Consider the following 16,052-nt stretch of genomic DNA (forward strand, 5'->3'; position numbering starts at 1 on the left):
TTTCTCCCCAGCATCGGAGTTACCAGGCTGTTCATATCGAATCAAAGCAGAGGGAGGAGGAGAGCGAGAGGCAGGAGATCTATCTGCATTAGCTATGCTGGCTTGTACTGCAGCAGCCTGGAGGCTGGGAAAAGAAATTCACAGACCTCAGCGGCCTGGGAAATTGAACACTTGGACAGAATCTCAAATGCTCTTCTGGATTAGGAGAGACTTAACTTACAATTAAGTCCAGGATATTTCCTTTCCACACGATCCACTTGTCAATTGAAGCGGACCAATCAGGACAGAGGAAGGGGTGTATATTTAGTTGCAGAGGACTACATGGTTAAAATTAAATTTTTCTTTCTTTTCTTTTTTTTTTTTTTTTGGTCGTTTCTTTCCTTTTTTCCCCCCCTCTGCTTTTCAGGAGAGGAAATGCTTTCTTTATTTGGATGAGCTGAACACCAAAACAAAGACGGATGCTCTTTTGCCAGCAGAGAACACAAATTCAACTTGGTGTAGGAACCCCTCCAGATCATGGGCACACCTCTCTGTGCATGTAGATCAGCCAAGCACACTCCTATTTAGCTAGGTGGGGTCAGGCCCTTAAGGGGAAAGCAGATTGTTGGGGAGTGAAATTTCATGGAGCTGAGAGAAGAGGAGAAAAAGGTATTCACTGATCCTAGCTGGCTATTCCAGAACCCTGTCCTTCATGGGAGGGTGAGAGCTGGAAGGGGCTGGTGATTGCCTCACACTTCTAGAAGAGTCAGCAGCGATTAGGGGCAGACATAGGGGAAATCTGCCAACAGGGGAGTGCGGCAAGAGGGCTAGAAAGGAAAATAAAAGCATATAATGGTGTTTCAAAGGTAATCACTTCTGCAAGCTGCCCTCTCATTTTTTATTTATTTTTTATTTTTTGTTGGAGCGAGGGTTGGAATGCAGAATGCAGATTCCATCTGCACTGGGCACAAAAGATATACTTGGGATCTGATGATTTTGCACTGGCAACTTCAACCTTTTTTAGAAAATAATCCCTCTGTAGTGTGATGATTTCAATGCTTTGGGAAGTGACTTGTCAAACCGTGAGTTGTGCTAAGTTCAGCACAAGTAACACGAGGCAACCAAGTGCGTGAGTAGGAGGAAGCCACCAGAGGAGTACTGTTAATGTGCCCACTGCAAGTGAGGCATGACTTGTCATGGATTACTCGTCCCCAAAGGGCCTGGGGACACTCTTCTGGCAAGGCTCATCACATCACCAAAACAAGGTCACCACAGTCTGGCCAAGTGGCTCTCAGACTTCTAAGTACATACGGAAAATTTGGAGAATTGTTATAAATGCAGAATCCCGGGCCCCACCCTGAGGGGGGCCTGGGAATCTGCAGTATGAACAAATCTGGGAGATTCTGACACAGGAGGTCTGAAGACCACATCGAAGGAGACTATAAGTATTACTCTTTCAAGTCGGGCGAACTCAGGCAGGCTTCAATGGGTTGCTTCAGTGCCTCAGTTTATGAAATGGAGACAGTCAGGCTCACTCCACAGGATTTGACAATGAGGATGACATGTTGGAAAGCCTCATACCTGGCACAGAGTAGGCCTCTCAAATGTCAACCATGACACCTTACTTTGAGAATTTACACCATTCAGAAAAGAAGTGGTGATGGTCACCTTCCTCTAACTAGGGAAAGTCATTTGCCCAACAGGCTAATATACAGAATCCATTGTAGGGGAAATATTTTACCTATGGATGAGAATAACTGTGTTGAGCAACTTAGTTGTGTCATTATTCTTTAAAATTATTAGGTGCTTTTATGTGTTCATTAATGTGATTCCCTCAGGGAATTTTATTAAGTCATATTAGTGCTGGTCACTATATACACTTCAAAATTGTATAATATTACATCTTTGAATTCAGATGTTTTCCTAAATCAGACTGACCCTCTTAGTTAACTGGAAGAAGCAACATTTCACTGCAGTTAGCTTTTACCAGACTTGACTTCACCCAGGATCCCAGTGACCCTCTATAAAAATGTGTCCAGAATCTCCAACTAGGTAGGAGGAGTCAGGGAAAATGGCTTTGATCTGTATTCTGCTTATCACGTATAAAACTGACCATCTTAGGGGTGCCTGGATGGCACAGTCAGGTAAGTGTCAGACTCTTGCTTTCAGCTCAGGTCATGATCTCAGGGTTGTGAGATTGAGCCCAGCATCAGGCTCCGCGCTCAGTGTCTGCTTGGGACTCTCTTTTCCTTTCCCTCTGTCCCTCCCCCTTGCTCGCTCGCTCTCTCTCAATGAATAAATCAATCTTTAAAAAAAACCAGACCATCTTACATTCCCTGTCTCTTAAGATTTCATGTATAAAATAAAGGTACTTTTCTTTCTCTATCAGAGAGAAACACTTGCCCATTGAAAGGTGCAGGTATAAGGATGCTCACTGCAGCACTGCTGGTATAAAGGAAACCTGGAAAGGACTGGAGGTTCTAAATAAACTGTGGAACAGCCAACCTATAAGGCAGTCTGCAGAGGTTAAAAGGAATGAGCTATCTCTATGTGTAACATGGATGGTCTCCAAAACACAACATTGAATGCAAGCAGCACACTGCAGAATGGCAGGTACAGGAGGAGACGGGTGTTAAATACACCCAAACACATGCACGGGGTCCACTTTCCATGACCGTCCACACCAAACTCATAACCGGGCAAGGAGGTGCAGGGATCGGAGGGGCTAGTTTAAGCAGACGTGGCCTTAATCTAGAATCCTTTATCAAGAACACCATATTCATATCTTGCTGAGGCAATAAAAGTTATCTATAAATAAACGTTAATTCATTAATGGCCCTTCCATTAATGGTACAAAACCAACCAGTCTACAGCATACTGGGCTAACAGTTACAGTCTGCTTCTTCTGAGGAAGCAGTTCATACAATATTCCAAAAGATCCCAAGTCAACTGACACCACAAGTTGTATTTTACAACAAATAAGAAAAGTTTCTTTGAATTTAAAGAGGAATTTGTTCCTCTTTGCTACCTTCTTTCTAAAAAGCCAGCCCTTTTACAGGAGCCAAAACTGGCCACAAATTAGTATTCAAAATGTCAAAACTCGAGAGCCTCTACTCGAGTGCTTTTTAAAAAAGAAATCAAGGATTTGCTTTAAGTCCACATAGTCATTAAATCTTAAAATCTAATGAATATGAATGCTGGAACAAAGCCCCCGATTATAATTTATAATGTATTTTAGCCAAAACTACTCAGATGGTTTGAAAACAGGCTGGGAGACCTAATGGAAAATACTCAGAAAAGGTCATCATGTAGCAGAATTTTCCAAGACCTAGCACTGGATGGACAACAGAAAGCAGCAGGATCCCGCACTTGCCGGCAAGACAGTGGTTTTCCCCAGAGAAATCGCACTTTGTGTTCCCAAGGGTAGCAGGAAGCTTGGGTTGTATACATCGTGTCACATGCTATAAACGAGGCACAGGCAAGGAGACAGCGCCTGTCTTCATGGGCTCACCTGTTTCCTTCAGAGAAAGGAAGGGAAATTTTGAGAAGAGGCAGAAGAAAAATTCTATGGATGGTACCATCTGCTCTTAGAGCCTAGAATGTAGCAAATGCTATTTCAAAGGGGTCCCAGAAAAACTTTTACGGGGAAGGGTACATTCAAAGTGTGAGTCTAAGTGTGATTTATACAAGTGAGAAATGTTGGGACCTGAATTTCCAAAGTTCCCTATGAAAAAGATGTCCTTTTGGAGAAAACAAATGGCAAATTCTCTGCTAGGGACTGGAATGTGACCAAATAACATGAAGAGAACTCTTTCAAATATCAAGACCATAAACTATGCTACTGAACATGTTCTCCTAGAACTAAATGGCGAATGTTATTCTTGGTGAAATTTCATAAGGGTTGTACGCAACAATTTATATGAAAAAAGTAAAAAATAACAATATATGCGCATTTGGAAACAAAGACTGGAAGGTTACATGCCAAAACAGTGTGTTCTTTGGCTCATAGGGTCATGGATGGTTTTATTACCTATTTTAGTAACTGCTACAACAAGAAAAGCTTTATTTATTTACGAACACACACAGACACCAATAGATACCACAGTAAACAAGAGCCTATACCGTCTTTTTATGTGAGATGAATACAGAAAATTTTGTAACATTTTACTGCCCTTTTAAATCTCAAGAGCCATCTCTGACCTCTACATCCTCCAAGAATTGCTAACTTCCTCCACCCCCACCACCAAATGAATGTATACATACAGTTTAAGTACTGCTGTTGAGATTAAGAATTGTGTTTATCTGCTGACTAAATGGACACAGGGAAGACATCAATAGTTCAGCTACGCTACCAGGGGAAGCCAAACAGAAGCCAGGCACTGCCCTTCCAGCACCGAGATGAACAAGCCTGAGTTGTGGGAAAGAGATCAGACTTCTTTGGACCTAACTTCCTCCAGGGTAAAGCAAGTGAGAATGTCAACCAACCTTACCAACTTGAAGAATGAAGGGAAATCATGCAAAAGTCTTCGAAGGGGTGAATTCTAAAGTCACTATCATAAGCCAAGTAGATCCACAAGTAATAAAAATGTACTATGGCATCAATTCACATTTTCTCATTGTGATATTCATTCCGCTTTGTACTTGATCTCTAGATTCGAGCATTTTAATAGAAACATTTTGGCTTCTTCCTTAGCATTCTAACACACACTATGTCACTAATCCACATGTCATTGAACACATGGGATTCTTTAGAATTTTGCATTGCAAAATATTTGCTTAAAAACAGCAGTGGTGTTGTATTAGGTAATGCAATGTTCAAGGAGCAAGGAACTGTTACATATATTGAGAGAGAGAGAGATAAACAAAGAAAGACAGAGAGAGAGACTGATTCACTGATTGAGGCAATCAGGTAGTTAATTCATGGAGACCACTAAAAGCCACGGAAAGACTGAGAACTTGGTCTGGGGCTACTTATAGATTCCAAACAGAATAAAACTACTCCTGAGCACATTTTCATCTCAGACCCCACTAACTTTCTTATTCTAAAATATAACAATACATAATCCTAAATGCTGGACTCAAAAATTATCACCGACTTTAACCCAATAAACTCATCATTTAGAGTTTGTATTCAGGAAATAATCAGAGAGACTCACAAAGATTTATCTAAAAAGATGTTCAACACAGTATTATTTAAAGAAGATAAAAATTGTTTCCAATTTTTTGGAACAATTTTGGAAACAAAAATCTGAACTAAGAACAGAGGACTGAGCAAACATTGTTAGAGCAACAAGATGAAAAATTATGACTCCATTAAAAATGGGTATGGTGAAGAACATTTAGTGCTGGATATAAGATGTGCAAAGCAGGACAGAACTGTACATAGAATATAAATTCATTGTTAAGGGCGCCTGGGTGGCTCAGTTGGTTAAGCAACTGCCTTCGGCTCAGGTCATGATCCTGGAGTCCAGGGATCGAGTCCCACATCGGGCTCCCTGCTCAGCAGGGAGTCTGCTTCTCCCTCTGACCCTCTTCCCTCTCGTGCTCTCTGTCTCTCATCTTCTCTCTCTCTCAAATAAATAAAATCTTAAAAAGAAAGAAAAGAATATAAACTCATTGTTAAAAAATAGGTATGTGTATATATCACACTCATACATCACACACCCAAAGACTAAAAGATCATGTATTAAAATATTCTTTCTGAATGTTAGGATTAATAAGTGATTCATATTCTTATTTTCAGTCTTTCCCAAGTTTTCCAGATTTTACATACAACTACAAATATAAGCAGAGAAGCATTACTCATAGTGTGCTTGGACAATGATATGTATTTATTAGCTTTAATGCAGTGCTAGATTAAAAAATAACTGGAGTTTGTTCTAGCTCTCTCTTGGCTCAATGACTACTATTTCTACTCAAGTGTCTGTGCTATAAATTACCGGGCCATGGCCTTGATTGAAAATAGGATGAAAAAAGCTGTTACAGCCTCTCTCAAGCAAAGCTAAATAGAAGCACACAATTTCACGTATAATTTCAAGCAGTCTCTGAAACCTTAACCAGTAACCCTAAGAAGCCAATTCTACTGAAGTCTATGAACCTCCGATTAAATCATCTTGTCCAAGCACATGGCTATAAGTGTTAGATGCAACTCCTAGGATGAGGCTGACTTCTGCTGTTTGTGTCTCCAATAAGGACAGTGCACATAAAATACTTTATCTGCAAACAGAGAGGGTAACGAGAAAGATCAAGCAGAAAGAGAAAAGTTTCATTGCTTGCTTCTTCTTCCTTCTTGGGAAGATCTAAAGGGCACATCTAAAAATTTTTTGAAGAGGGAAACTGCATTAAAGAACTTCGCAGAACACTGATATCTACCAGCAAAAATGTTGCTGCATGAAAGAATAATGCATCTAGTAGAGTAATGCTTTTATGGGCAGGGAGGGGGGGCGGACAGTATGAGGATGGATCAAAATACTAAGAGACATATGAGGTACAGATGTGGAGGGGTGCAGGAAGGTGCAAGATTTCCCTAGCCATGCAGAAGTGATGATTACTTCACTGTGAAGCAGTGAAGTGACACAACTAACATTAATGGCCAGTATCCCTTCTTTTTTTTTTTTTTTAAAGATTTTATTTATTTATTTGAGAGAGAGAGAATGATAGATAGAGAGCACGAGAGGGAAGAGGGTCAGAGGGAGAAGCAGACTGCCTACTGAGCAGGGAGCCCGATGCGGGACTCGATCGCAGGACTCCAAGATCATGACCTGAGCCGAAGGCAGTCGCTTAACCAACTGAGCCACCCAGGCACCCTGGCCAGTATCCCTTCTTAAAAAAGCCACCCATGGGGCACCTGGGTGGCTCAGTCAGTTAAGCGTCTGCCTTCAGCTCAGGTCATGATCCCAGGGTCCTGGGATCGAGCCCTGCATCAGGCTCCCTGCTCAGCTGGAAGCCCGCTTCTCCCTCTCCCTCTGCCCCTCCCACTGTGCACGCCCTCTCTCTCTCTCAAATAAATAAAATCTTAAAAAAAAAAAAGCCACCTGCATCATCTCTACCAACTAGTTTTTTGTTTGGTTTGTTTAATACAAAACATATAAATCATGATGAAATTTAAACTGCACTTACCCGACTGATAAAATGCTAAGGACAGTCCAGAAAACTGAAAAAAGGTAGAAACACTGAGCCCTAACTTTTTCCACTGGGGACTGGAAGGAAATTAGGGAAAATTCACTCCCTCATTTCGCCAAACTATACTAAAGGCCTGCTATGTGCCAAGAGCTGGCATGAATTAAAGCAATGAGTAAGATCTACAAGGTCCTGTTTTCACAGTGCTCGCATTCTGTGGGAAAACAGAGAATATACAACTTAGCAATTAATTTCCGAGGAATAGCTTCAGTGAAAACAAAGCAGGATGACAGAACAGGCTGTGCCTGGGATGCATGGCTAGTTTATCCTGGGGTGTCAAGCACATCTTTCTTGAAGAGCCAGTATCTGAGTGAAGACCTGAATCATGAGAAGGAACCACCCATGTGACTACTCACCCATACAAGATTTATTGAGCTCTGCCACATGCTTACCGAAGCACTGCTGAAGAGATAAAGGTAAATCAGATATGGCCCCGACCTGGATGAGTTCACAGTCTTAAAAAAAAAAAAAAAGAAAAAAAGAAAAAAGCAACAGTGATAATTGAGCGTGGTCAATTATCAGCGCCATGCCGGAAAGAAGCATGATAGCTCTGGGGAGCATGAGAAAAGAAAGCTAATCCAATGTGAAGACGAGGGCGGAGGGGATGAGCTTAACACTGAAGGAGGGCTGGCATTTAATCACAGGGTCAGGAGGTTGGGAGCAATATGCGATGATTGATGCTTGATTGAAAAATGATGATGAGCTTTTTAAAAGTCTGTTCTTTTTTTTTATGCTTAAATCAGGGTGCCAGCATAACCTCAAGGCAAAGTTTCAACTAGAGTACATTCTCACTGAAGGACCTTACAAACGTTGTATATCACCAAATTGGATCCATAAAGCAAAATTAAAAAATGGTTCTAGTTTAGACATGCCTGCCTTTTTTTTTTTTTCCTTCTTCCTCTGGTCCAATACCATGCTCAACCCTGCGGTATAATATTTCAGTGCAAATATGATACAGGATGCCAAGAACAAGAGCATCAGACCCAATGTCTCCAAAAAGATGAAGACACGCTCTCCCCTTTGGGGACCTAATAATGGTCATTATGAAATACTGGCCATCATAATTCAGAGAGATGTTTGGACCTCAGATCTATAGAGTAAGTAGCTCCCGAGGTGTGTCAGCTGTGGCATTTGGTAAGAAGAACAGAGCTGCACATCTTTATAGTGACAGAGAAGCCAGCTTCAATTACACAGTACATTCAGCCTAATAAGTATGTCCCAAAGAGAAATAAATGGCTTGCAAGTCTGCCGGCCGCTAATAGTTTACAGGGCCTTTCACCTCAAAGTCATAAGCCTTGAACTGGCACAGGTGAGGAGAGACCCAAAGTCATTAATACTTCGAGCCACTCAAAAGTATTGTCACCGTGTAATTCCTGAGAGATAAATGGTCACTTCAGAAATGGCGTCAACGGAACAACACAGATAGTGCTATTGTTGTTGACTCCCCCAAATATGTGAAATATACCACAAAGGGTCAAAAACTTGGCTTCTCTTCTCATTTGTATATTTAAAAAAGTGGGTGGGGTCTTCAAAAGCTACATCTGAGAGTAAAATTAACAAGAACTGAGAGCTTGTCTTGGTTGACATACACTCATTCTTCTTAACTGCTGTCTGCATTAAGTACTAGTATCATTCCTATTTTACAGGTAGGAAAACTGGGACACTGATGAATTAGTAACATGGCCATGGTCACACAGTCAGGTGAGCAGCTGAGAGGAGACTTGGTCTAATACCAACACTGTGCTTTTTAACATTGAAATATATAGTCTCATTCAGAGGTGATTAATCCATTTTGGATCATATCCCAATACGAAGGGGTGTTTATACATAAAAAATACATTCATAAAAAGTTTGCCTACAGCTCCATGGATATCATCCTGTAGGTCAAAAGGTCAAGGTATCTTGAACCCATAATTGTGATGTGGGTTTAGGAACAGAATTCCCTTTCTAGAGGTAGCATGGGAGTCTAGGCATAGCCAATCAGGTTCTTAACATGGTCTCTGATATTTTACCCCAAGTCACAGTACCTAAATCACTGACCATTCAGGGCTATGCATAATAAAAAATATAACAAGATGGGTCTCTGAATTGGGGGCAACAAAGCAAGTCTTTAGAGCTACACAACTAACAGTTTGGCTGATCGCCAAGCCCTATGAAGTACAGTTTCCAAAGTGGGTAGGAGCTTTTTCTACCTTGCATATGTATTCTGACACTACCTAATAAGACGATTTAAAAAAAAAAAAATTGGGTGCAGGAAAAAGATGGAGTGAGTAGAGTGAGTTACGGTGTCTTCTTTCCAGAAGGGGAAAGAAAAAGAACTTGTCAACTGAAAAAGACCACTACTTTGTCATGATGTACCATGAGGCCAATCTTTCTTCTCCAGATAATACTCCTACCAAGGTCTATTTTTTAGAGGTGAAATTGAGCCAGTTTCTCAAGTGGTTCCAGGGAAGCTCTCTAAGTCTATATTGGTTGAAAATATTTGTCATTTGGGTATTTAGGCGTACGGTCTTATCTTAGTCTATCAGTGCTTCTACCTCTGAGGAAGACTCTCTACCTGCCAGACTGAGAGCTTGACTTTCCTACCACCTGTATTTCAAATTGGAATTGCTTTTTGTGTACATGCTTAAGGGTTGGCCCTGTTACCCGTTTCTCTTATTCCCCCTGCTCACTGAGGTCTCCCTGGGATAGGAGATGCTACTTGTAGCCTGGAAGCTCCAAGGCAGTTCCTCTAATACTCAAAGTTTGACTTTCAGCTGCTTAGGATGTGTAGGGAGGATTATGAAAGAATAGCTCAAAACAGCTCATTGAAAGAAAAAACCAATAAAGATTCCTATTCTGGGTTGGACAAACAGGATGCTGTGTGGGCCCTTCTTTGAAGACCACTGGCCCCAAAGGGAAACTTATCACTGTAATTGGTGCTGAGAAGTTTCTAGGTTAAAAAAAAAAAATACATGCCAGGATCCTTTTCTTCATGGTTACTGACTTTTAGGATGATTTTTATCCCGGCTGCTTTATTTTTAGCAATGTAAGTTAGGCACAGCACCAACAAAGAGATCCAGGAGAGTAACCTGACTTGTTTTAACCTTATAGGACACTAAACCCCTGGAATTTAAGGCCCTTTTGGAGGCTTCTCTTTCCTACCACATAGGTTTCCAAAATGTATCCTGAACCCATCCATGTCCACCTATCTCTGCTGCCACGAGCTCTTCTTGCCTAGATAACTGTAAGAACCTAGGAATTGGTCTCTGCTTTATTCTTCATCCCCTTTAATCCAATAACCACAGAGAGGCCACAAACCTCTTTCTACGGCATACATCAGATTATATGGTCTGCAGGATACATGTTTCTGTGGCTTCCCAACACAGTTTCAATGAAGTATAAGCTCTTTTCTGTGTCCCACAAAGCCTTCCTTGACCTCAGCCTTCCTGCCCCTGTGATTTCATTTTCTACCACTCTTCCCCTTGCCTATGCTCCAGCCAGACTGGCACTTTCCACTTCTGGACTAATTCCTTCCATTTCTCTGGACATTTTCACTGGCTGTGCCCTCTGCCTGGAACACTGTGCCTGCAGACCTCCACATGTGGCTTCTCATCACTCAGGGCTCTCTTCAAATGTCACTACTTCTGAGAAGCCATCCACGAATCCATGCCATCAGCAGATCCAAAGTGAGCCTTTTTCTTCTTTTTTTTAAGAGTTTATTTTTAAGCAATCTCTACACCCGGCACGGGGCTCGAACTCACGACCCCAAGACCAAGAATCGCGAGCTCTACCGACTGAGCCAGCCAGGCACCCCTAGAGGTGAACCTTCTTATCACACTTTATTCATGCAGCCCAGTTTAGTTGTTTTCACAGACCCCGTGATTCTCTCAGGTTATTCTGTTTGTCTATTGTTTATTTTGTTAATCGTTATCATTTCCTTACTTACGGTCTTCATTTCAGGGACCTGGTCTATCTAACTGTAGGGCTAGTCTCCAGCCCTAAAACAGTATCTGCTCACCAGTTCCGCAAATACCTTCTGGATGAATGTGTGAATGTGCAGAGCTTATGAAATGCGTTTGTAGCCTGTGGGCTGCAGGAAGGGCTGATGAGGCAAAGGGGAGGGGCAGCGTGGTCTTCCTTTTGATCGTCGACATTGCTGCTGTGACTCTCGATCCTTGGGCTGCTCCTGGATTGACCGGTGAACTGCCAGGCTCAGCTCAACTCACGGCTGCCTCCCTCCGTGCAGAGAGCAAGGTCCCACTTGTGCCACCTTGTGTTCTAAATTCCCATCACAACGGATGGCTCCAGTCTCAGAATCAACTGAAGACTCACGAAGAAACTCCACAGCTCTCAGCTCCAGCAAATGGATATGTTCTCAGGCACTCTTTCAGAGTCTCCGTAATTCTTCAATTAAGGATACCTTTACATCTTTCCTTAGAAAAGCAACTTGTATGCCAACACTGGGTTAAAAGGCTCTAGACGCCTTCCCCTTCCCCACAAAAAGCAAACAGACACTGATGAAAAAGAGTATTTCAGGTCCTGTCCTTCAGCTAAATGCATGCATCTCTTGAGCAGTTTTAACAGCCTTATTGGCGTGATGATCACTTTTCTGTCACCATGCACTTTCTGCAAAATGGGAGGGAAATTTGCTCTGTAAGGGTGTCTATAATTTGGTCATTTCAATTAACTTTATTATCAGACTGTTTAATTGTTGCTGAAGCCAGCCGGCACCATATCAAACTACACTTCAAATCTCTTAAATTTAGGAAACCATATTAGCTTTGGAAAACACAGGTCATGGTTAACAACAGCAAGGCGATCCAACCTGGGAATCCTGCAGCACTACATTATTCAAACTGTCTGGAAGTCAGACCTAAAGAGCCATTTACTAAAGGGTCAGGTTTTTCCATAAAGCAAAGGACTTGTGATGAACGGACCCATTCATCTCCCATGGCGATATTAGATGTCTTTAAAATCTTCTTGCTGAAACAATATCTGAACTGGTCTAAGTGATTATGTGAATTACGAAGAAAAAAAGCTGTTTGCTCTACTTCGTCAATTTCTAATGAATTGCTGCCCAACATAGCTTTGGGAAGTAGCGGAAATTTAGGCTTTGTTCAACTATTAGATTTCAGGTTTCGGTGAGTCAATACTCATTTTGCCAATTGTGTTTGCTTAAAGGCAGAAAATGGGAATGTGTTTTACCCCCCCCAACACACACACACCCCAACACACACACACTGTCCCACTCAGGATGAATCTCAATTAGAAATCATTTTTATAGGTCAAGTACATTTAAGATGCAGGGAAAATTCAAGAATTGCAAGCTTATTTAATAAAATATCTTATCTGGGAACAAGATGTATCACAGGGCACTACCTTGAAGGAATACTTTGTATTTATGGCAGGGAAGGGTAAGTATTAGAAATTCACACTGGAAATGAAATACATCCTCACCCAGGAAGTATTTTCAGAGAGGAAGATACTCAACAAATTTCTCACAGTGGAGATCTAATACCAGGATCTTTTGCTTCCTCTCCTGTCTGATTTTGGCTGGTTCCTGTTGCTCTAATCAGGCTTAGAGTCAACTCAGAGGGAGAACTTAATGCAAGAAAACACATTGGAAATGGACTTTTTAAAGCTATTGTGAAGTTTCTGAGACTGCTTTTTACATACAAGAAATCAGCCATGGATATTTCGGGGTGCCCCATGCATGGCTCACCCAGTTTTTCCCTTGCTACTGAAGTTAACACTCTCAGGACAAAAGAATTCATGGAAGAGTCTGACTAATAAAGGTGGTATTATGTAAGGGCAACCCCTAGGAGAGTTGTGGATCTATAGTTGGTCTTGAACCCAAACGTAGCTTCGTAAGAGGCCATGGAAGCAATGGTCAGAGAAGGGGAAAGTTCCCGTTGCCTTTCCTACGGTTTGGATTCCAGACCCCCACTCAGATATTACTTCAGTGCCTTCTCCTTCCTTTCCTGTCTTCCCAACCTCCTGAGGGCCTCCTGCCCTGCATCAGTGATTCCTAGATTTGGGACTTCATGAACCACCAAATTTTCACGAGACAGATTTGAGCGAATGACCACAATCTGCCAATTCCTTATTTTGCAAACTACAAATATTAAAAAGGAGGACTAATAACGATCAACTACCATTCCGTAAGTAAAAGTATATTTCAGCAGAAATAAAAGCCAGGAAGGACACCTTGGAAAAACTTCGTGACTAGTCCTGTTCTGTCCTGATTTCAGTAAACAGTTTACTGAAAACCTTGTCATCCCAGATCAGAAGGAACACATCCCCAGCTACTTTTTCCCTTGAGGTTCCTCCTTTTTGCCTTTCCTTATCTCTTCTCTATTGCAGAAAATTATGCCAGAAGTATTGAGAAGCAGGACCACCTGAGTAACTCCTCCACCTCCTTTCTCTTAAGTTCTGTTTAATCTGCAGGACCAAGAACAGCCTCCATCAGGATAGGGCAGCACAGCAGCTACCACGAGCCCTCCTCTTGTTCCGTCTTCACGATAGTGCTGAGGAAGGTACAGCTGGATGGCAATGCAGAAGCCCAGGGACAGGACCCACGGCTGGCCCGGGATGTGCTATTAGCCAGTGGCAGAGAAGAGGAGAGAAGCGTGATTCTGACAACGGGTCAAGCTGCTACTTCCATTCCTGAGCAGAAGCAATGACTGAGAAGAAACGGGGACTTCTCATATGAAATTTCTTCCATCCAAGTTCAACCAAAAGCAATCCACAAACTGATTTCATTTGCACTTAAAAAAAAAAAAAAATACAACATAGCATTTCCAGTAGCAAAAATAAGATGGGTGCCAAAGGGATGAAAGCAGTGCTTCCCAAACGAACTTGATGTTGCTCTTCAGGGGACACTGGCCAAGTCTGAAGACACTGTTGGATATTCCCATGAGGGAGGAGGAGAGGCTGTTACCAGATCGAGTGGGTACAGACCAGGGATGCTGCCAAGAAGACTGTGATGCACAGGAAAAGAATTATCTAGTCCATGACCTCAACAGTGCGTAGTTTGAGAAATTCTGAGACTAAAAAACAACCATTTCTAGGGCGCCTGGGTGGCTCAATTGGTTAAGCATCTGACTCTTGGTTTCAGCTCAGGTCATGATCTCAGGGTCGTGAAATGGAGCCCTGAGCCAGGCTCTGCACTCAGCAGGGAGTCTGCTTGAGACTCTCTCTCTCCCTCTCCCTCTGCCCCTCCCCACCTGATTATGCATGCTCTCTCTCTTTCTCTCTAAAACAAATAAATGAATCTAAAACACAACTCTTTCTTCCTTCTTCAATAGCCAAGTCTAAGTGAAAGTTGCTCTGCAGGGGAGCAAACTACAAAAAATCCTATTAATCAATGGGCAGTTCTGTGATTTTTTAATGCAATCATTTCCCACTTTGGTACACGGTATCTATGGCACAAGTAATCACAGAGAACATTTTTAAAATTAGAACCAACATACATATCTATCTAAGGGAGCACTGACCTCATTCCAGCTGTCTTCAAATGATTTTAACGAACTGATTAGTGTTTATGAAACTATACAAAAGCTTTTTAGATGAATACAGCATGTCAGAGCCCTTGAACATATCAACTGCCAAAATACAAGTCTAATAAAAACTCGGGCTGCTGCATTAGGTGAGTTGATAGCCAACACAAGGGACAGAAAGGGACTCCCTCTATCATGAGTCTTATAACTGGATCATGTAGGGCTCCCTAGTTATCACCACGGCTGCTCTATGATTCGGTGAGAAAGGATCTTTCGAACAACTTTGCCGCATGAGAAAATGGGGAGGGTGTGACTGACCACGGTGTACTTTAAATGTTTACTTGCATGTCATTCATCTCTAATGAGAGATTAGCACAGTGCTGAAGTTCACTGAACGAAAGAAAGAATGAACAGCATTGACTGCACATGGCGAGAAACAAAAAACATTGAGAATATTCAAAACACAGTAAGAAGAGGAGTATGCAATAAACCCAGGTAACAACTCGGCACAAAAAAGGCATGTTCCAAGTTGCCAGTGGAAACACAAGATAACTAAGGACCCAGTGCTATCTCAAAGACATTAAGACTCTACCAAGATTTCTGAACCCAACAGGATTATGTTCACAGATAGGGGGTGTGATTAATATCTAAGCAGGAATACCAGGTTAGCGACAGATGGGGGATCCTTTTTAAAACTGCAGGTGGCAATGCAAAGACAGGCTCAATCAAAACCATGTCAACGACTTTACTCCAGATGGTGGTAAAGAACGTGTGATTTAATTTGAGGGAAATGAAGGAAGGTGAAAAAAATATTACACAGAGTAAACACTGCCTCAGATCACAGTTTTGGAAACGTTCAGAACTGAAAAACACTTCACACAGAGGCTACAAAGATGCCTCTTGCAATAGAGAGAAACTCAATGCAGTAAGGTCGCAAAACTATTATCAGAGAAGGGAGAAGCCACCACAATAACTACCTCACATAGCAGGTGGTAACTAATAAGTTAATTTTCACATGGAACCAAAATAAGATAGTAAGAAAATTAACTCCAAAGTTAAGAAAAAAAGGTCTGAAGATACTTTGTTTCTTCTGCTGGAAAAAAAAAAAAGTATAAATTAAACCAAAAAGGAAAGCTAGTCAGTTCCTAGAATTTTGAGACGATGATGGCAAAAGGTGATTCCTAGAAAACGTGTCCATGGCAAGCCTGTGCACCTCCATTGGTGTCTTCATGCATGCTGTTTTTGGGTCTCAAACTCAGCTGCCTGTGGGCTATGCGCCGGTGCGGGCCAGAGTATGCCAGGCCGGATAGAAGACAAAAGGATATGGGAGGACTATGGCAAGCTGGAATTGTTGGTGCCAAGTAAATGCATTCAAATTTTTAAAAATTTTAAGAGACTACTGAAAAATACATG

The 16,052-nt window shown here is 41.8% G+C and overlaps 1 protein-coding gene across 14 annotated transcripts in view; it reads right to left on the reverse strand.

The window, feature by feature from the left end:
• The window catches only part of MAGI1 (membrane associated guanylate kinase, WW and PDZ domain containing 1), a 612,287-nt gene that overhangs the window by 45,258 nt on the left and 550,977 nt on the right, over positions 1-16,052 (reverse strand). The gene's annotated exons all lie outside the window — the stretch shown is intronic.

Source organism: Zalophus californianus, chromosome 1 (assembly GCF_009762305.2).
Source record: "Zalophus californianus isolate mZalCal1 chromosome 1, mZalCal1.pri.v2, whole genome shotgun sequence".
NCBI classification, from domain to species: domain Eukaryota; kingdom Metazoa; phylum Chordata; class Mammalia; order Carnivora; family Otariidae; genus Zalophus; species Zalophus californianus.